This window comes from Lichenostomus cassidix, chromosome 7 (genome assembly GCF_008360975.1).
Source record: "Lichenostomus cassidix isolate B80296 chromosome 7, HeHo_3.0, whole genome shotgun sequence".
NCBI lineage: Eukaryota > Metazoa > Chordata > Aves > Passeriformes > Meliphagidae > Lichenostomus > Lichenostomus cassidix.
This window is the reverse complement of record NC_139488.1, coordinates 33617484-33640450: the sequence shown is the minus strand read 5'-3', so window position 1 is coordinate 33640450 and position 22967 is coordinate 33617484. Positions and strand designations below refer to the sequence as shown.

At 39.0% G+C, this 22967-nt stretch overlaps 1 long non-coding RNA gene across 2 annotated transcripts in view; it reads right to left on the bottom strand.

The window, feature by feature from the left end:
• The window catches only part of LOC146434930 (uncharacterized), a 164493-nt gene that overhangs the window by 107147 nt on the left and 34379 nt on the right, over window positions 1-22967 (bottom strand). The window contains exon 2 of one of the 2 annotated variants that reach the window (XR_014853313.1): window positions 13701-13816. The exons of the other annotated variant lie outside the window; for it this stretch is intronic. This is a non-coding gene — a long non-coding RNA (uncharacterized LOC146434930). The remainder of the gene's footprint in view (window positions 1-13700; window positions 13817-22967) is intronic. 2 annotated transcript variants of the gene reach the window in all.

Below are 22967 nucleotides of genomic sequence, written 5' to 3'. Positions count from 1 at the left end.
ATATTTTCCACCCATACTATGCCTAGGTTTTATAAATATCAAAATAGCTAGAAATTAAACTTTTTTCATCATGATTTTCAGCTTGTGCAGCCCTCTCCTCTTTGGCATTATGAGTACATGCCTGTCTTGAGCAGAATACTCTTCTTAATGCCCTGTCCTGCTCACATTACTCCTCCTGCTTTCTCTGCTATGTCAAACATAAACTTTTTGTTTCTTCCTCCAAAGCCATGTTGCATCCCCACCTCCAACCAGATCATGCAGCTGAACTCCATTTTTAAAGGATTCATTTGTCAAGCTGGCACTTTGATGCTTTCTCCCATACTATCACTCCCTCTTTGCAGGAGCTTCCGATAAACATGAGAAAAAATAACTACTCCTCCTCCAGAATGTCCCTCAAACCTCTCTTTTTGTGAAGTGACTGTTTTTCATTGGCTGTGGCCACGCTGAGATGTACTACACCCTGTGTTAATCAATATTACCTCATTGCTTCCTCGTATTCACCATTCGTTTTTATTTATTTCTGCATTCTTGCCTGTCTTACTTTGAGATTAGAAAATCATCTTTATGTCCTGCATGTTCACCTTATTTAGATAGCTGCCCACCCCTATGATGAGGTCTCACAGGCAATATAGTGACACTAAAAATAAAGAGTTATAGGCTTATAAAGACGTCTGCGAATCAGAAGCACTCTCCTAAAGGGAGCAGAGTGGAAATTTACTGGTGCACATTAAATCTCAACTGTTCTCTGATTTTAAAAAGATGATGCACCCAGACTCGGATGGAGATGTACTGGTGAGCAGCATGTGGTTTTTCATTAAGTAGAGAGATATACTTTGAGTTATAGCATTGACTTGACTCATGTTTTATAGGGGAAAAGTATAGACCCTCCATAGGATCCATCTCTAGGTAAATATTCCTGTCTCTGTGAGCCCAACATTTCTCCCAACAAAGGGTCATACTTTAGTGCTTATTCCTGGAAACAGACAAGGAAGCAAATTCCCAAAATGCTTTTCTTCTCTCCTCTTCAGGACAAATGTTTCCTGGTTGAATACTACATATAATGTAGCATATGTACTTGAATATGGAAGAGTAAGTAATACAAGGCTCCCCACCTTTTACCAGTCACTGTCTGCAACCATTAGGATGAAAAATTGTAGTTGTTTTCCCATCTTACATTGCTCTGCATAATAACTAATACAGGATAGGCATGGCAGGAGACACAGGATGCATCACTGTAATACATTTTAGAGACAAAACTTTGCACTGTGTTATTGACTAAAATGCCCCTGTTAAACTGGCAATGATACCACCTCCTTTTTATCATAAGTACAAAAAAGTGGGAAGCTCTGATTTTTTTTTCTTTTAATACTTCTTTACAAGTAGAGATGATGGAATGCCAAAGAAAATCATGCAAACAAAACCTTCATCAGTCAGTCCTGGAGGCCAGCCAGGGACTAGATAATTTGGACAAGACCACGATGGGCTGGATGAAAGAGTGAGAACGAGGTACTGCTTCCAGGCTTTGTAAAAGGGCTGTAGACAGTCTGTCCCTTTTTGAAATATCCTTTTTTTTTTTCTTTGAGACTGAAAACATAACCTAATTATATTTTTTTGCCTAGTTCATTGGGAAACAAAGTCTTGAGAAAAAGAATGGGAAAACCTATGTTTTGCTGTAATGCCGCTATGCTATTGACACATAATATTATGGCACAGAAAATATAACCCTTAAGAATCCACTTTTTAGGAGATGCCAGGATTTTTAACCTCATCTGAAAATGCATGAGAGGCCTCTTAAATGTATTGCCTTAGCACTTTGCAAATCTATTCATGTAGCAGTTGTATCAGACATATTTCTTTGTCAGCCACCCATTTAAGACGGGATCATCTTAAAAGGCACTGACATAAATTGTTGCGCAGAAGATCGATCAGTTTAAAAGGTTTTTCCTTTTAACAGATCAGATATCTATTATATCTCACCATTTGGCATATGGAATTTTCATTGAATAATTTCAGTGTTTAATCACTTCTTTAAACACATATTCATTTTAAAAGATTTCCCCCAGATTCCATGATCCCGGCTGACTGAAATGAGTTTTACACTTGTGTGTCATATCAAGTGGATGTGACTAAATGGCCAGGAGATTTTTCCCAAGTTTAATTAGCTAGGAGAGGCTTTTGGTACCAAGGCAGGCCTTATTCAGCTGAGGCAAGGAAAAACACTTTTACAAGGTAGGTCACAAATTATCAGGATTTCACTAATTATTCCTGAGCATACGGGTGAACATTACACACTTCCAGCAGTCACGGCAGGGCTGTTGGTTGGATCACATCCTCCCCGTGTACATCACTGAACAAATTCCTAAGGGTGTGCAAAGGAAGGCTCATGAACTGTTGCTATTTACTGCTCTGAAAATCACACTTTTTGACAGATAAGTAATTGCCATTGTTTGTTGAAATTAGTTGTGAAGAAAGATGGTGAAAACAGCAATCTGGTAAATAACTTTAATTGAATTCTAAGGGCAAAATTCTGCTAATCATTAATCCCTGTAAGTAACACCATTCTCTGCAATCTGTCCATTGATTTGGCTGAGATTACTGTTGAGGTTTCCATCAGGTGCCAGACAAGCAAAGGACAGAGCAGAACTTCACCTGAGCACTGAAACAGGTCACCAATGTTTCCTTCTCAGGGTACTTCCATCTTGCTCAGGCTGATGGACTCCATCCCTTACCCTGGGCCAACAGTGCTTATTCTGTAGGGATATCAGAGAGGTTGGATTTGGTAGTGCTGAGCATCCCGAACAGTCATTTTTTCCTTCCTCTCTGGAGACAGCCTGAAGAGCAGAGCAAGTGCTTACAGCCAGTGGCCATGATCCATTTCTTCTCTGGAATATGAGCATCCAATTCCCCAACAGTCATCCGGCTTTAATATCAGCTTGGAAATTATAAATAGTGGATAAGAGAAGCATAAAATTTCAGGGATAGACTTTGTTTATGTAGTTTCTTCTGTATGAATCCCAGCTATTTATTTTTTCTCCTTGACCTGATAAAAGAATTATTTGACAGCTCCACAAACTTCAGACTCACTGAGAATTAAACAAACTAACTGCAGTAGAACTATGATCTCATCAGCCTCCCACACATTTACTTTTGTGTTGTACTCATTTATATTGCATGCCTAATTAGTCAGGGGACATGACAATTACAAAATTCAACTACCAATAGATTTTCTTGTGTTCTTAAAGCTTTGGAAAAAAGAAACAGAATCAAAAAGAAAGGATTATGAATCAGAAACTTGCTGGAAATGGAATAAACACACTTTCCTATTTAGAAATCATTCTATTATCTTTTCAAGCCCACCAATGAATTTTTAGCTTAAGTCTCACAGCAAACCTAGATTTATACCACTGCTGAGGGATTTTTTATTATTTATAGTTTGTTTTCTTGCAAAAGCCATATATAGAAATAAATGTTTTTTAAAAAGCATTTCAATCTTTTTTCCCTTTTTTTTTAGCATGTTTCCGTATCTGAACAGGAACAAGAAAATGTCACATTTTAGATGAGTTAGACAGATTCATAGAGTTTTGAAGGCAAGAATATCTCCACATGAATGGCATTTCAAACCCAAACTCAAACATTATGCTGTAATTCCCTCTGAAGGTTCTCTTCCACATACTACATTTAATAACATCCTGAATTGACTCCATGTTTCTAAAACTAAACAATTTTTACTTTTCCAATAGCTATTTACAGGGAGCTGTGCACTCCTCATACAATGCACTGATGTTCTCATTGCCCTGAATCTCATTTCTCTGCTAACCTATGCTCTTCTCTGAGCTCTTTGTTGACTGATACAAATTCCTGTTTAATGTTTGTTGATTGCATTTGACACAAATATCTGCTGGGGACAAAAGCTCTATAACTCAATGAAGATTAGTTTTCTAAAGCCACTGATCTCCCAAGTGACAGAAGGGATACTTGTGTCTAAAATAATTGTTTTCTCCATCCTTGAAAATTCCTTTTTGTATCTCTAAACTTTTTCAGGTTGCATCCTTGTGGGCATACAATTGTGTGTTTGCCAAATCCATCTGCAGAGTAGGAAGGAACAGGACTCTTTCCATGCTTTTGTTGTATTTTCTGGACTCTCAGCACAGCTCTCCAGACATCACAGATATCCTTCACAGGAGATCTCTTTAGGAATCAATGAGTTTGTTTTAGATTCTTATATTATATTCTGTTCTCCTCACAGTCAGGACAACAGTAACTGCAGCTTGAACTATAAGGGGAGTAGAATCTCCAAGCACAGAACTTTCTGAAGGGCTCCTGAACCCCCTAGGCAGGCAGGAAGAGAGGCATCCTGAAAAATCCTGTCCAGTGGCTCCAAAACTCCAGAAAATCAGAAAATCCATATGTCAGAAGTCACAGAGAGCAAATACACTTGTTCTGCATAGGTCAGACAGTCTGTGCACTAAAACTGATAACAAATAGCCATTTTTGTTTGCTCTCTGTCCAGTGAGAGTGGTTGAACTGGCAACCAGCCTACCCACAAAACTATCTGCTTTGCATACCTTCAGCAGACATATTTTTCCTCTCCTTGCAGAATTCCAGCTCCCCTCCTGCTGGATTTTAATAGAATTGGTAGAAGCCTCTATTTCAGTTGTATTCCAAGTGGCTCTTGGGAGGCACTGGTGAGGGAAGATTGTAGTTTCTGGGTCTTGTTTGGTCTCCAGGAATCCCTGAGGTAGCTGCACACTTTGTGAGCCCAGAGTGACTATTCATATTATATTATGGAATATATATACTTGAGATGAGATCCATCAGTGTGTCTGGCTCTTCAGCAAATGCCCTAGCCATGAGCACAGAAAACAACTTGTTGACATATTTTCCAAACATTCTCCTTCTGGTTTGCTATTGGAGTACCACTTACAAAAAGAAAATTAGAAGGAACTGAAAGCAATCTATCAGGAAAATGGAACAAATGCAGTTGAAGGAAAAAGATTTGTGTTTGGGGATATTTCTATCAGACTACTGGGGCTTTAGTTATGTGCCCAGGCAGAGTACATGCCCAAATAAAGCAGATAAAGCAGTGTGATTTTGAATTAGTTCCTTCAGGTTACAATTTTTATTGGCAGGTACAATGAGTTATGTGGCACTTGTTATGTACTAATGATGAACAGCACTTTCATGTACATAAACAAGGTGATTTTGCAAACAGATGCATAGCACACATCGAGAATTTAGAATATAACATTAAAGTTTCATCTCTAACAACACCAAACCTGCATTGTAGGACACTTTTCCAAAATAAAAAGCATTAGTAGGATGTCCCATAGCCCCTCTGTGAAGAAGCCAAAAGCAGGTAATAGTTCCTAATGAGAGAGAAGGAAGAATCTCTTGAATCATCAAAGGAGATTTGTGCCTACTTATTATTTCGGAATTGTTTCTAACTTGGGGAAAGCACTAAGAGCCCCTCAAGAAAAACTGGCATACTGTAATGCTAAGGCAGGATAAAGATTAATACCTGTTTTCAAATATATGTAAGAACAACTGCCGGTAGAATAAGAATTCAAACATTTCCTGTATTATGCTCGAAGGCATTCAAGCTCCCAGCCAATAGGTATAACGAGAAACGTCCCATTTTGCTATTATATTGTTGTGCTGTATAGGGTTTTTCTCCGAAGCATCTGGTATGGGTTATTGTCAAAACCCTACTTTAAGCATCACTCTGGCTTAACATGAGAATTTCTATGCTCCTGAAACTGGGACATTCTAATTATCTTTCAACATTACAGTCTTGTGCTACCAAACCCACTTTAATCCATAATAATAACAGAAAAGAATCGTAAGCCAAAAGACTGTTTACAAGTTGACACAAATGACCCAATCTTTGCGAAGAGCCATAGTGGAAAAAGTGTGAAAAATGTACTTCACAGAAGCATCCTTGGCAGAAGACGTGAATTCAAGTGAAAAGGTTTAAAACATTTTAACGAAAGCCTGGATTGGATGACAGAGCTGCAAGAAGTTTATTTTGTAGCAAAAGAGAGAACAGAAAAGATCTCAGAAAAATATAGTACATATCTGCTCTGCTACCAAACAGACTTCAAAATAGCAAACAGAATAAACAGACAAATGGCAAGAAAATGCCTAAACACAACAATCTAACCTCTGCAGGATTCTTCACGGCTTTATTCCCTTGTATATGACCTGTGATTTGAATGTATATCAATATTTTTCTAGCAGTTGTACAGGTCCATTAGCCAGATGCCATTCTTCATAACAAAACCATTATAAATATATGGCCTCAAAGTGCTTTTGGCTCAAGTCCAGCAGATCCTGTATTTCAGCAAGCCATTTCAATATAGGGAACAGAGAAAGAAAGAGGGGAAATCTCTTTTCAAGCATTCCATATCTCCAAATCAGATAATGAGCAGTGGGACAGATCAGGCAGGTTTCTGATTTGGCCAAAAGTTACAGGTGAAAGCTGGGAGAGGCTGTTTAATGAAGTCTGAGTGCTACCTGGCTGCAGCACAATAGGAAATGATGATGTTGCCCTCAATGCTGCTGCCTTGACAGCATTTAGTTTTCTTTAGGGAAAGAAAAGAGAGGTTTGAAATTCCGTACTCAGAGAGGAAATGCCCTGCAATATTGCAAACTGGAAGAAGACAAATAGAAATAATTATTTTTTAAAGTTTCCTTGATAATCTTTTGTCATTATTTTATTGAAGTAAGAGAAGTGAGAACAATTATTGTTCCATCACCCTGGAGTAAACTGTGCTTACCAGTGCTTAAAACAAAGGCAGTACAGTTCAGCAACACTTTGTCTCTGAAAATTGAACTTTCCTAGCAAAATAAAGGGTATGAAAACCCTCTGCTACTTTAAAAGACATCTGACAACCAGACCACAGCTAGGGAAAACATTAATTTTCACATTTTAGCCATCAGATGTTAACATTTTAGCATAAGCAGAGTGGCATTCTAATTGTGAACTTACTAAAGTAAAAGATATTTTTATGGGCTTCGTTTGGTTGTTTGGGTTTTTTTTCCCCCTTACAAAACAAGGTACAATATAAAATTGGGCAAATCCAGTAACATTAATGGGATCATGAATAACTGGCTAATCAACAATTGGGGTTTTCCCCACACTGGGACTGTCAGATGCAGTTTGCATTAAGGCAGAGAAGTGCCAGCAAGATGCAAAGGTACTTGACAGTCCATATAAACCCTGTGATACAATGATAAACTGATGCAAATAAGCAATTAAGTATGTGAGAAGATTAAAAATCGTGCACCCCTACACTTAGTGCCACAAAAATAAGACTTAAAAAAATCTATAACTTCGGGGAAAGGTCTTGCCCTTCAAATAGCTTGGAAACTCCCTAAATAATTTCTATTTTCTTAGCCCCTATGTTTGTTCTCCCTTCCCTCAGGAAAGCTGAAAAAAAGACCTGTGTACATCCAAAAATAAAACAAACCACAAAACTGAATAGAACAGATAAAAAAAATAACTTGAGGGATTGAAATTTATCTTATATAGTTAGAGCAAAGCACAAACTCCATGTTTCAGCTCAGCAACAAAAGGGAGGTAGCAGGGAGGGCTTAGTGAGCTCCATCCAAGGCAAAGGCACTCCAGGCAGAGGTCTCAGAGTAATGAGAGACTCCACAAAAGCAATCACAGGAAGGGATCAAGTATTTGAGCCTGTGGAAAAAGAGACTTTGCATACATGTGTGACAAGAAACACAATGAATAAACAAATTGCATCTAAACACTGCAAAAGCTCTCAGCTCTGCAGAAGCTCTGAAGCAATTTGTGTTTGCAAAAACATGTGGAGAGCAGGGCAGACCCAGAGCCAAATCACCTCTCCTGCTGCTGCTGAGCCACACGTGTGCAGCATGGCTTGAATGAGGCTGTCAAACGATGCATCAGTGTGGCTTTAGGTGGGTGTCAGTCAGATCACTGATTTATTGGATCACGTTAGGTCTGAGCTTAATGAGATCTGAGCTTAATCTGATCTCCTGAAGTCCCTTCCCTGGCCCAAACACTGTGGTATTGGGCTTTATGCAATATAGACCCATCCTGTTCAAAGCTGCCCTCCAGCAAACCTCACAGAGCAGCAAATATCAAAATAAGGTGTGCTGGTATAAAGGCTCCAAACTTCTGAGCACCAAATCCCCACCACTGCTGAGAGAAAAGTGTCAGCATTTCAGGTAAGAGCTTATTTTGAGCGTCTGAAACGTCAGGTTTGGGTTATCACAGCGAGGCTCTAATGTATTAGGCAGTGAGGAAAATGATAGGTATTCATTTCAGCTCATGATTTTTCAGTTTTTAATTTGGTTTTAAAGATTTCTCATCAGCAGCATATTTCCTAATTTTTCCAGCGTCTGAAGCTGTCAGGCAGCTCTGAACCAAAGCCAGACCACATACACAGCCTCAAATTAACGAAAAAGGTGAAATGAGAAAGCTCTATCTCCAGTAAACTAAATGAAAAACCTCTCCTGCAAGTAAACCAATCTGAACCCAAGCTAGATGAAGTCATTCCTAACAGTTCTGAGAAAAACACCTATTTTACAAAAGATTACAACTTTCGAAAAACATTTCTAACTCGGTAAAAAAAAAAAGAAAATGTAATGTTTTGGGGCCCTTGTCCCCTGCTGCATTGTGGCATTAGGGACATCAGGAAATTGTATTTGTGTCTGTAAGTTCAGGCACAGTGACTCAGCCGTGCTGTACCAATTGAGTGAGCCTTTGGGCCAGCTCAAGATAAGGCTCAGTTCAAGAGAGGTTTATGTTTTCCTTTAGAAACCTGTGAGAACAAGATACTTGAATCGAGACACTCATCTCGAGAAACAGCTCTTGCTTTTCAAATCTGCAGAAGTTATTTGGGTAGCATGTACTCTCTGGTCCTTCATATTTAATGGCCATAATGCCTCCATTGTATGGTTTTCATTAAATACAACACTGCCCTCCAACCTTTGGATTACCACTAGAAGCTGCCATGAACAATTTATATGCCAATCTTGATTCCCAGAAGAAACTCAGGCAGAAGCTTCTCCTTTTAAAATGTTCAAATGCACTTTGTATCAAAAGAAAAAGAAATATATTTGTGAAGTGTTTTGCCATCGATTACAAACATCTGTGGCGAAATTAAGTAATGGAAGGCTCTTTTATATCCAGAAACTTTAAAGAATTGCCAAAAGTTGAAATCTGTCAGATATTTTAAGTAGGTTTATAACAGAATACTGTATCTTTGGCTTTAGCATCTCATATGTACAAAGCTAAACTGACAGAATTAAAGCAATTCATGCTGGAAAATCCCACAGTGCAGTTATCAGACTCCAGGAATAATATGCATAAACGAAAGAAGTCTTATGATCGGGAGGGAATTAAAGAAAAAAGGCTGAGGAAAAACTCATTAAAGGGCTGATCCTCAGTGCTGGCATTTTATTAGCAAATGTGGGTCCTGTGCACCTCTCCAGACCAGAGTCTAAAAGCATGAGGTGCTACAAGTGCCTTTTGAAATCAGATAAGGGTATTCTGTATTTCACTATTGTGCATGAACCTTTTGCTTTATGCAAAGGATTTTGATAGTGGGAAGTGTTATGCATTATTTTAAATAATTATCCTTATTTTTAAGCCCTTAAAACTGCTTTTGTATTGCTTGCAAAGGGTTTTGTCTTGTTTTTAGTATTTCTCCTCCCACCCATCTACCAAACCACTTTTAATCCATTTATTCTAAAGAACTGTATAGCAATATCTTCTTCTGTTTATATGACCAAGCATGGCTCTCTCAAGCATTTTGAGTTCTGCAGAGGCTCCACATCATATTCACCACCAGGGGAACTGAGATGGACACTGATGCATGTACATTAAATATTGTGCTCTGCTTGCAGGATCCCTTTCAAATTAGGGGAGCACGAGATGGTCCCCATGGGCCCCTGCTTTGAGACAGCAGTGCATATGAGCACGAGAATAAAGTAGTTAGAAGAGCCAAAATGCCACTGTGCTCTGCATATTTTATGTGCTTTAATTGTATTATATTGATTTGAGGCCATTATAGCCTGGTTTGTTACTCTAATAAATTACATTGTTCTTTGAAACAATGATGGCTTAAGATTGAAATATTATATTAAAAGTTATATCTGACTGGCAGGCTTCAAATGTGATATTTACCACTGGCTACAGAGAAAGTAATCCTTGAAAGCCTTTCACTCTTTAAATAAAACCTCTAAGTCAGAATGTACAAGTTTAAAAATGGTCTTCAAGCATTGGTTAAGAGTGGGAGGAGAACTGCAGAGGGAACAGGCATTTTTCAGACTGAGATTTGCAAACATGACATATAAGCAAAAGAAAAGAAGCAACTTTTCATTAACATCCTAGGAACAGAAAAGTTTTAGGTTTTAAACTCCAAACAAAGCTTTATTATAGTATTTGTTCTCCAATGCTAATGTAATCTCTTTCTGTACATATTTTAAGTTGAGGCTTTGGAAGATTTAATTAGTGAAAGAAAAACAACTTTCTGAAAATGTGTCTGTATTAAGCATTTAATGTTTAATTGATTGTATGTTTTATGTGGCAATTCATATGAAATCTGAAGCTAAAATAATTCAGCATGTAAAGATGAATGATTTTTATGACTGGGCTTGATTTTTTTCTTTTAAAAGCACAACAGAAGAGAACAATTTTCAAAGTAAATATCAAGCCAAGATTGAGAAAGTAGGTTTTTTTTAAAAAAAGAAGCCTGCTAGGTGCTATACATTTCACATATCCTATGTGTTTTTCTGGAAATACAAGAGTTTTTTTAGATGAAGTAAAAAAGAAATGGGACATCGTCGGAACAGAAAACTGTAAACAGGAGCTCGGAGTAGATTAAAAAAAGAAATTTCGTGACAACATACACATTTAAAAGATGAAGGTGAGTCATCACCATGAGATGAATACCTTATCTTTTAAACCCTATGGGAGTTGCCTTTGATGAGCAGCAGCAGCACAGGCACTGCAGGTAGGTGCATTGTGACAGGCAAAGTGCTGCACAGCACTAATTCACTCTGTCAGAAATTCCCACCACAGCACAGAGATGATCTGGTGGGATTTAGCTCCTGGCATGCAGCAAGGCTGCTGGTGGGACCCTGCAGAAATAAGTGTTCAGTGGCAGGAGAACAAGCTGCCACTGAATAAGGAAAACATGGCTTTACAGCCCAGATAAACGACTGAACACTACCCTCAGACATGCAGGATTTTAAACTTTATGTAAACTCATTCATAAAAAAATGAACCTCCTTTAAAATATTCATAGACACTTTTTAAAAATACCGTGAAGAGACGTAAGTAACAGAAATGGAATTTTTTGCAGTTGTTCAAGCCTGGTCATATTTTGGTGCTTATTTTATATATATACATATATATATATACAGACACATAGACACATACATACACACATACACATACACATATATATATTTTTAACATTTATTTTATAGTTATTAGATTTACATACATATGTAAAGCTACTTCATATATATGTAAAGCTACTTTATTGATTACTTATTTGGCCTCTAATGAGTCTGACAAACACATACATCACCTGACAACAGGTGTAAAAGCAACTCTACATGGATGACTTGCTCCAACTTTGGACTGAAGCAGGACTGAGGCTGAGGAAGTTTGACATCCTGTGCCATGCAGACAGGAGGAGCTGATTCCTGCAGTCCCTCCCAGTCCCTCTCCCCATCGAGGTTTCCAGACAGCCCAGGACTGTGTCACTGCTGGAGTTACCACTGGGACTGACATTACAGAATTGGCCATTCATCATCTTTGACACCAGGGCTATTTCAGAAAGTACTGCTTTGGCACATTCAGCAATAATCATATCAAAGTTGGGGCTGAGCTTTGCTTCAGAGGGAGGTCATGCAGGCAATAATAATGCATCACGGGTTTTTTCTCTATTGTAATGCTACCCATGCCTTATATATGTCTCCTGGTATTCCTATGAAACCTTCCAGGTTGGCCCTTTTTTGTTCAGAGAGAACCTGCATGCAGAGGGCAGGCAAAAAGCAGAGAAAAAATGGGGAGCAATGCATAAGAAATTAAGATTTTTTTTTTTAATCATGTGGAAATAAGGAGGATTCTTATACAAAATTATGTGTTTTAATATATTCAAAAGAATTCACAAGAAAAGTCAATGTTGACTTGTAAAAATCTCAGACTTATAGATCAATATGCAAAATGCCATTATGCATTCAAAACAACATATTATGTTTCATTTCTAAAGGCACATGGCACAGTCACAGGGATAGACACTACAAAACGGTCTGATTTACACAAAGTAGAACACATACACACCAAATGATAAATACAAACCAGAATGTCTTCCATGCAATCAAAAGGCCTGTCTGTACACCTTTCATACTAATAGCAAAATTATGCTTCCAGTAGGCATAAGATTGGCTCATAATGGCCTAATCCCACTGATGTTCCTTACCTTGGCATAGTCTGACGTCAGCCTTATGAATAATTCCACTGTGTCAGGAAAGATGCAGCTGTTAAAATGCTAAGCCAGGCCTGATCATTACATTAGCCTGAAAACAGTGACTTAAAAATGTGAGTTCTCAGAACTGACGTCTGATGTTAAACCTTTCGGATCAATTTTCTCAAGATCTTCTCCACCAAAACTTAAAATCAGCTTTTTTTTTTTTTCCTTTTCCTTTCTCATTCTTTTCTCTTTTGGAAAGCTTAGTTTCCATCAGCAACCACAGCTCATACAGGAGGTTTAAGGGCAATATTAACTGAGATAAGTGTTACAATAAACAGGCAAGAATCATCAACATGGAGTTTTCATACGACCTCTTTGTTTATCGAGTGCTGCCTTAAGGAGGTACAAACTGTGCAGTACCACACAAATGACAATATTTTATCTTTTCATATTAGTGCAAAGTGAATTTGGAGCTCGAGAAACCTGACATTATGTTACATTATCTAGTTACATTATGTCCTGATCACAAAGAACGTGCACTTGACAAGCAAAGCAGCAGAATGGAGATGGTTTCAGTCCTTTCATGTGCACAGCACTTCAGTGTGCATCATAAACAGAACACCTAAAACCACAGTTAATTACATTTATTGCTGCCTGCTTCAGAGGGTATAAAAACATATATATGATTATTAGGAAAAGCATTAAGACTTTGACCTACTGGGAGTTTGCACTGAAAATAAAGGATCAAACAGCTCTCTAAGCATTCAAAGACCAGTTTTCCTCACACCAAGGTAACAGCAACATAAAAAGTTCTGTCTATAATTTATATTTTTACCTTCCTTATAACGATGATGAAAACAGGACACTAAAATAGTTCCAGGAAAAAAAAAAAACTTGAGAAATATCCTTATGCATTTTATTTTTACTGTAGATTAGGCATTGAACATTTCACCATCACTGTCCTTGATTTCTTATATGCAAAGCACTGTTATGCATTAAACTGCCAACAAAAACCCAACGACTGTGCTCACTTTCACTGCTCTCAGGTTTTGTCAAGGAATTTTTTACCGTACAGACATCAAGTTATGGTTTACTATTTAAACCAAACTACGCCTTTTTCTGACTCACAAAACTTCCCTGGAAAACACAGAGTGGTAGCTGATAACACAGATAATTCAATGTTTTAGGCACTAACAGTGCTGGAAGAGAAGTTGCAAAGGTGCAGGTGTTACTCACAGTGCCAAGCAGAACTGGAGAGGGAGGAAAGGCTGAGGATGAGGATGAGGAAGGAGGAGGTGATGCAGGTCTGCAAATAGAAAACCCTGCTCCAATATGAATGCTCCTCCAGGACCCTATGGACAAAAAGATAATAATTTTGGTTTAAGGAAATTGCTGCCAAAATTCCACGTATGCACACTAAGAAAATTTGAGATCCCTGTGAAACTTAGTATGATTTAGCTTCCCAAATAGAAAAAATGTCAGAATCATGACTATGTTTGGAGAAAAATGTGAAGTTTGAAACTATAACCAACAAAACAATGTCTGAAGTACATCTCAGTCATTAACTGAAAACCAGTCTCATCCTTAAAAAGGCACTTCTTCCCCATTTCTGGTGTCAGGAAGGAATCTGCCTCACTTGCTCCCTGGCTCCACTTCTTCCAGCTATAATAGCCAAAGGTGTGACTGCACCCATCTGTTCACAACATTTTTAAGACCCTATCTTGCTTTGACAAAATGAAAGGTTTTTACTTGTTTCTTCTTATTTGTTTGTTGGGGCTTTGTTTGTTTGTTTGCTTTTTTCATTTTTACCATTTCAGTGCAAAATTTGAGGCTAATTGCCCTCAGATAAAAGAGAGGTGAAATTCAAATCTGTTCTCATGTTTTAAGATTTTACTCCTAGGTGTCGACTGTGGGATCACAGCTGATGTGTGGCCACCTGAAAGTACTTTACACATTAAATGTTCAGTGATGATATTTGGCAGGGATTAGATTTTCAGTTGAAGTTACACATTCCAGAGCTTGGTAGAACCACATAAAACAAAATCTAACTAAATTGATTCAGGTATTATGTAAAAATCCTCCGAAATACTAAAGCCCTCCTAAACTGCTAAAAAATGTACTATGTCAATTTTCCTCTAGAACAAGGGAGATAATATTTTTTCTCTGACTTTACTTACAAGAACAACCCAAAGCAAGCCCCAGGTTTTCACTTTTGAAAATAAAATTATCATATCTTCAACGAAAACTCTAAGGAAAATGTTAATTAACACTTAAGAGGACAAGGAGTTCCTTTTACATAAATTCTCTTTCTTCCCAGTAGCTATTAAGAAAGGCAAAGGAAAGCTCTTGGAACAAAAAGGATGCAAACCCCATCACTTTCACTACAAGTTTCCTTGGAGGGAAAATGAAAGCATTATGTTTGATGAGCACCAGAACCTTCAATTTCTATGTGGTGTAATTAAAGTCTTATGACAAACAAACGAAAAGGAGGAATTTTGGCATAAAATTCTCCAATAATTTACTGCAACACTAGTAACTTGTTCAAGAGGTATCTGGTAGGGAACCAGTGACTTTGCTGAAACTGGAAGGAATTAGTACATATATTTAATAGCAGTGAGATAGCTGCATTTGGATGAAATGTTAATATTTTGGTCAAGCACTGCTGTATACAAGATGGAATTTTAGAGATAGATTTGCCCAGATTTACCATAAAGCACCAGCAAAATTACATCTATAGACTGGAATTATGCTGTTTTAGCCATGATACTACTCTCACAAAAACTAGAATATAATTTGTCATTTCTTGCCCTTACACTAATTGAACTGACACAGCTCTATTAAAATGAGTCAAATCTAATAACAGCATTTCAATGGATGGGAAAGATATCTGCTTGTTTTTCTTACAAGACAAGAAGGGGGGAAAAAGATATTTTTGGGTTGGCTAAGCATCTATTCCCAACACATAATAAGGTTGTTATCAACCAGAAAAGCCTATTAAGTTAGAAAATGAATACTGAAAGCTTTCTAATTAAACACTTTCCACTTACATGATACTGAAAAAATAGAGTGGGAGATGCTGGTCCTGATATTGTATTAGTCATTGTATCACTCATATCATGATGTTGTAATCAGCTCTTGGGATGAATAGCCCAGGTGCTCAAGCTGTGCTGCGATTTGTAATTGGAAACATCTTTGGATAATAGTTGTCTCATGAGTTGTTTTCTCCTCTTGTCATATTTTTCAATGTGATGTGACTTATAATTGAGTTTTCTATTAACTGTCATGCAGTCGTGTTTTTTGAAACTTGAAGTCGCTCCTGCCAAGCTGCTCTGTGCAGATTCATCCAGGGCTGGAGTGGAATGTGTGCATGGGCTTGGGGCAGCACAGCTCCTGTCCCTCTGAGGGAGAAGGCAGGATTAGGGCTGCAAGATTTCCTTCTTTGGGGGAGGATTATTGTTTTGATGCCTACTCACAAGGATCCCCACTATGGGGGGGGTGGGGTATATCCTGATATTGGTATTAAATTATTCTAATAGGGACAAATCTAAACCAACAGCAGCACTCCCCTTCTTCAGATACCTCCTGTCACTTCTCGCCAAAATGTTATATAGAAGACAACTCAGTAAGGTTTCTTTATTTGCAATATTCCAACATGTTACTAACAAGAAAAATAGCTTTTGCCACACCTTACAAGAAGTTCGTAATTCTACATGTCTGGTTGGTTAAAAGTGTAGTATTAACTTTTGTTGTTTAGGAGACTTCCAAGAAAGGGGAAGGATTTGGTAGCCAGCCTGATCTGAAAGAAGCTTGAGAAAGAGAAATTAAATTTGTTCTAAGTGGAAAGTTAAAAATCATATCATTTCAGTTATATTAAAATCACTGGTACGTTATAGATTACAAGCAGAAACCTATTGTGTTCAAATTTATATAATTTATTTCCTTCCTAATAAATTACCTCCACAGATCTGCCACAAACTGTTCATGGGCTTTATCAAGACACAGCACAAGTCTATACAACCAATAATCTTGAAACACAGAAATTATGATTATCTTTTCTCAAGTGTAAACTGTTTCTAACACATATTCTACTATGTAGTCTGGTCAAAAGTGTTGAAATTATGCAATAAGGGTATAGCAGTAACAGCACCAACCTGAGGGCTCTGGATACAGTACTCTCATAGAGGTGAAGCAGATTAAAAAGTTGGATATAAATACATAGTTCCTCTGATAAATGTATGAAGGACAGTTAATTTTAAAAGGCTCAATGCTGTGCACAGGAACATCCCTGCTAGGGGAGCACATGGCAGCCTTACACAGGAGACCAACCCTCCTGCAGCACTGGCCTCCAAGGGAAGTGTGGCTTAGAGAATTTCCATTTATTAAGGTTTTTTCAATTCCCTTTCTGAGGATGATCATTTTTCTGTTGTAGGAGCTGCCTGCACTCAGTGCCTGTTTATTCCCTTGGCTTTCCCCAGTGGCCAGTGGTAATTCCCCAAGTACACATAATAAGGATGAACAGAGATTTGGGCGCTTTTTTTGACACAAGGAGTGGAATTGCCTGTTGTAATTTTGGATTGTGGTGATTGCTGAAAATATTTTTGACATTTTAGGCAGTGGTTTGTTGTTGACCCAGAAGGAGCAGAGTGTCCCTGGCAGTGCTGCTGTTTGTGTCTCCAGCCTTCCTTGGCTGATCTGCTGCAGGGTGATATGCAAAAATGCAGGCCAGGTTTTAATTGCTCTCTCCTTTGCAGGAGATGATTGTGGACTGTTGAATCCAAGCCCCGTGGCTTCCTCACCCTGTTTTGCTGGCCTGGCTCCTTTGCTGCCCTCCCCTCTCTGGTTACTCACAGAGATATATCAAATACCACCTTATGCAGTACAGTGGCAGAGGCTGCCCAAAAAACTATCCTTGCCAGCCAAACAATTTCTGTGAGGCAATGTAGCTAATTCTTGTTCTAAATTCTACCATCATCACACACAAGGTCACCCTCTCCATCCCTGTGAATTGACCAACAAGATGGGAACTAAAACATGTTGGGGTGGCCCAAAATTTTAGATTTAAATTGCAAATGTGCAGGGAAAGTGCCAGCTCAGTTCTTTAATTGTTGGTAAAATATACAGAAACCTAAAATGCTTCCCTCAGATGCAAATTCTGCAGTGTTTGACTGCAGAAGCTTCCTTCCCTGGGAGTTTGGGAACTTAGTTAACCATGCAACCACGTGATCATTTATTCTAATTAATGTGAATACATTTGCATTTGCAGATCTAGCAGCTTTTGCAAGCCAAGAAGCAGCCCACAGTGGTTTTCCAGGATGCACACAGATGTGCTGGTGCAGCACAGAACACGCTGGTCAGTGCAGAATGTGGCAGATACCCAGGGCTGGAGGCCCTACAATGTGCTCAGGAGATGTTTCCCAACATCTTTGACCCATGAGAGGCTGAACTTGCAGTGCAACAGTAGTGAAAACCTTTTGTTCCAACAGCTACAGTTGGCAGAAACTTGACCGAATTGTTCAAATTAAAAAAAACAAAATTCAAGCACATAGATGAGCCTCCTTGAATCTGAATAAATCAGAGCTGGCCCATTCCTCTGTGCTTTGTTCCCAATTGCTGTTACTTTCTTCTACAAGCAAGATTTTATTTTGGAAGTCACAAGTTCTTAGTTAAAACAGGTTTAACTATTTAGCATCAGATTCACCCACCTACATAAAACTCTCCAACTGTTGAAGTTGCTAAAGGGACATTGACAATTTCAAAACTGCTCATCTGTTTAAAAATGTTTTACCTTCTGTTGTTAGGATTGATCCCTAAGGTTGGATACTTGAAAGGCATTAGAGAGAAAATATTTCCTTGGGGTATTTTGGGGTTTTTTTTCATTGTTTTTCTCCCTTATTTGCCCAGGCCAATGACATGCACTGATCTCCCCATGGGGGACTCAAGCTGCAGTGTAACTTCTCAAGCTCAAAACAGATTTTTTAACCTGAGTGACTGCCTGGTCAGGTGATGCTCTTTTGTAAGTTCAAATACAGGATAAACCATCAAGCAAACTTTCCACACTGTCAGCCTAACCCCTCACGGGACACCACAGGGTTTGAACCTTACATGAACAACTCCACATCTATTAATTCTTACCAAAAATTAATTCTTCCAAGGACTGACCAGCACTGGGAGAGCAGATTTCAGTGCATTCAGGGACACGAGAAAAATAAAGAGAGAAAAGTAGGAGTGAATGAAGAAGTAAGAAGATTTAAGGACATGTGAGATAAAGCAAAGGGTGACTAATACTGTGAAGCAGCGAGGGAGAAGTTTTGTGGAAAAAGGCATGAAAAGCTGCTGTTAAAGACAGTATTACATTTTATATGCAGAGGGAGGCTTAGTTTGAAGTGGCATAAGGTAGCAATGGTTTTTATGGTATTTCCATGCTTCTAAGTGTTTGATTTTGCTAACTTAACCTTCTTTGAGTGCATTTTTTAATGTAATATAGAGATTTGGGATGTTTTATTTTTTGCGAATGTAATGCATAATTCTGACTGACTCAACCTTTAATTCGATTTCCTCTTCATAGTTCAGATTAGAGGACTTAAATGGAGCAGCATGATACAAGTGAACTTCCTCTCCTTTAACTGCAAAGCCATGGGAGATTTTGGCTAAGTTAGCTTTCACACAGCTTTATCTCTGGTGGAATAACTGGCAAGAAGGGGTAAGAAATGCTGAGTGGACACTGGCAGGCAGTTGAGGAGCACCTCACACCCCCAATGCCTCGAGCTTCCCAGGCAGCACAGACAGAAGCAGCCACTGGAGAAGCCAAAAGAAACTCCCAGGATGAATTCACTCAGTGGCTCATCTCCATATTTTTGCATACTGATGTGTGCTAAAGGGCACACATACTTCTCAAGACAGCACAAAGTTGCTGCCTTGAGGAGCAGAGCTGGCTCCCAATGCATTTTAGATGTTGTGTAAATTACCTACATAAAGCCCTGCTGTCCCCATGTGATCCTTTGCAGGTTCTAAATAAGCAAAGCAATGTGTCTCAGGCGTTGCATTTTTGGAATCGTTGTGCTCCTAAGCTGTAAAAGAAGGCAGGATGTGTATTCAAAAAGAGGAAAAGGGAGACTTTGGTTACTTTCTTGTCTTTCTAGGATGTTCTGAATGCTAGCAGGGTGAGGGAGGTGATTCTGTCCCTGTGTTCTGCTCCTGTGAGACCCCATGTGCATCCAGCTCTGGGCTCCCTACCCAGAAGGGAAGGATTTGGAGCTGCTGGAATGAGTCCAGAGGAGACCACGAAGATTCTCTGAGGGCTGAAGCATCTCTGCCCTGGAGCCTGGCTGGGAGAGCTGGAGGTGTTCAGCCTGGAGATGAGAAGGCTCCAGGGAGATCTCAGAGCCCCTTCAGTGCCTTAAGCTGTAGAAAGATTTTGCACAAGGGCATGAAGTGACAGGAAAAGGGGGAATGGCTTCAAACTGAGCAAGGGCAGGGTTAGATGGGATATTGGGAAGAAATTTTTGACTGTGAGGGTGATAAGACTTGGAACTCTTTGTCCAGGGAAGCTGCGGCTGCCTCACTCTGGAAATGTTCAAGGCCAGGGCTTGGAGCAACCTGGGATAGTGAAAGATGTCCCAGCCTAGGGCAGGAGATTGGAATGGGATGATCTTTAAGGTCCCTTCCAACCCAAACCAACCCTTTGATTTTATCTTTCTATATTTTTATATTTTAAAGCATTATAAATTCTAATAATAAAGACTCATGTCCTCTTCCACCTCCTAAAATTAACTGAAGAATATATGAGTAAACTAATATTGAGTGGGATAGACAGGTGGATTAATGCCTATTTAGGGAGCCAAGAGAAAGGAATAGACATAAACATGTAAATGTGCTAAGGCTCTATTCACTATCACAACTCATTATACATCAGTAAAACTGCCTGAATAAATGCAAACATTTAATCCTCTTCTGAGCAGAATTACTTTCTCTGTAAATAACTGCAGAATAGAGTTATCAGCCACCTGATATTTCTCTTCAGGACCAGTGCGAGGGACACTCATTCAGATTTCACTATCCCAGTGCACAAGACAGGAGAATTTTTATCAATATCATGATGTTTTTTTGAAAGACCTGGTTTTAAAGGTGAATTATGCATACTGGAAATTCAGGGGAAAGGAAGGCTGAGTGTCTATGTGAATGACTTTTGCACATATTCCAGCATGAGCAGGAATACTAATGAATCTTCTGAATAAAGGAAAGAAGTTCTGTATTAGCTGACACTCATTTTTCCAAAAGATATAACTGCTTTACTTAATGCCTGATCTAAAGCCCTGTGAATTTTTTCTCACTTCATTGTACTCCCATCTTCTCTGTGGAAGACATACTTGGTCAAACAGTTAACAATTAATTAAGCAAATTAAGCACTTTGGCCCCAACTTCTTTCCAGTAAGACTTGAGTAATAATAATGATATCAGTGTGTGACATATGTGCAATGAAGTCAGAATTTGACATAATACTTCTGAAGAAACTTTCAGTGAAGAATGTACCATTAATGATGATAAAGCTTAGAGAAAAGGCTTAAAAATGGCATTTTCTTACTTAGCAGATCTGATCCTGATGATCTCAGAGAGTCTGTCAGAGATATGCTTGACTCCAAAACATATGTGTCTCAGAGCTGCAGAAAGGCAATAGATAAATTAAAATGCTTAGTATCATTTCTTCATGATATATTTTCCTAGTGACTTCAGTGAGAATGAGACAAGTTTACTGGGATGGGAAAGTAAAAGACTTGTTATTCCTTAAATATGGTATCGTTCTGGTGCAAAGGAAAAACAGAATCAAACAGAAAAAAATCCACAGAAGTCTCCAAGCACAACGGGAGTGACAGCTTTTTCAGATGAAAGAGAGAGAAAGGGATGGAGAAAAGTATTTCCTGTGCTATAATATGAATGAGAAGTATTCTAAATTGTCCAGAGGGATTTGGAAAATCTCATGTTGCTTTTGTTGCTGCTATTTGCGCTGTAAGTAAGATTTGTTTATTTGAAAATTAAAATAGATTAAGTTAATTCAAACATTTTTCCCTGTTGTGGCTTTATGATGTTCACTGCTTTATTGGTGAAAAAAAACCTGAACCTGCTCTGGAGGTTTGCTTAAGAGCCATTAGTGTGCAGTAATTTACAGCTACTCAGAACCATGCATTGAGCTCCTAATTGATTGCTAATGTTGATGCGCTTGATTGGATGTCAAGTTATGTGTAAAATTTATTGAAAATAATTCTGTTTCTTTCCTCTCTCTAACACCACAGACAGTAAATCAAGATAGATATGCAGGGTAGCTACATCTATTTCCTCAGGCCTGATTTTCCACAGAACCTCCCACCAACTCAGACCTTTTCAGACAGTACAATCAGGATATCCTAAAACCCCTTGCTAAAAATAAGCAAAATATAATATTCCCGTGCCCTTTTCCCCCCCACCATTTTGCACAAAGACATAAAAAACATCGCTAGCACCCAGAGCCAGAGCTGCTACTCCAACATTTCAAATGAGCAGGTTTAACCTCACGAGCTTTGATATCAGCTGGAACATTAACTGCGATACTTCTCCTGCCTCTGCGGGCTGCTCAGAGTCCCCACAGTCCTTTAAAGTGGGAGTTACAGGTGCTGAATTACCCGTGAGGGATGAAAGAGTGACAGGTCTGAACTCTGCCATCCACTCAAGAGGCAGGGGATGGTACCCCAGGGAAAAGAGCAACCTGGAGAACTGCGGCTCTGCAGATGGCACCGTGTGCTGCTCTCCACGGGATGTGGCAGGATTTTTGTGTCCTGGGTTTGCCTGTGCTTCAGGCCATGCTCAAAAGGATCAGCTGAGCAAAAAAGTTTTTCTAAGCCCCGAGGAAATTGCAGTTATTCATTCATATATATATATATGAATACACACATATATGTAGCATTTGGAAAGCTAGATCAGGACCAAAACATCCAAATGTGTATGTGCTCTCTAACTTGTAGTGTGGAAAAAGAAGTTATTTACAAGCATTTTAGAACAGTATTTGTTTCAAGGATTTGGAGTATTGAAATAGCACTACTAGCCCTCTAATGAAAGCAATAGTTTTAAAAAGCTGGAATTCATGCTCCCTTGCATGCCTGTCCAAAGAAGGAAAATGGACCTGACAAAGGGTCTGGAGCACAGGTTTGACGGGTCTGGGGGGCTCAGCCTGGAGAAAAGGAGGTAGAGGGGGGACCTTCTCTCTCTACAATTTTCTGGATGAAGGGTACAGCCAGGTGGGGGTCAGTCTCTCCTCTGAAGTCACAACCAGCAGGACAAGAAAAAATGGCCTCAAGTTGCAGCAGGGGAGATTTAGATTGGGTATTCAGAAAACTTCTTTACTGAAAGGGCTGTCAAGCCCTGGCACAAGCTGCCCAAGGCAGTGGTGGATTAACCATCCCTGGAGGGACTTAAAAGATGTGTGGATGTGGCACTTGGGGACATGGTTTTGTGGTGGCCTTGGAAGCTCTGGGG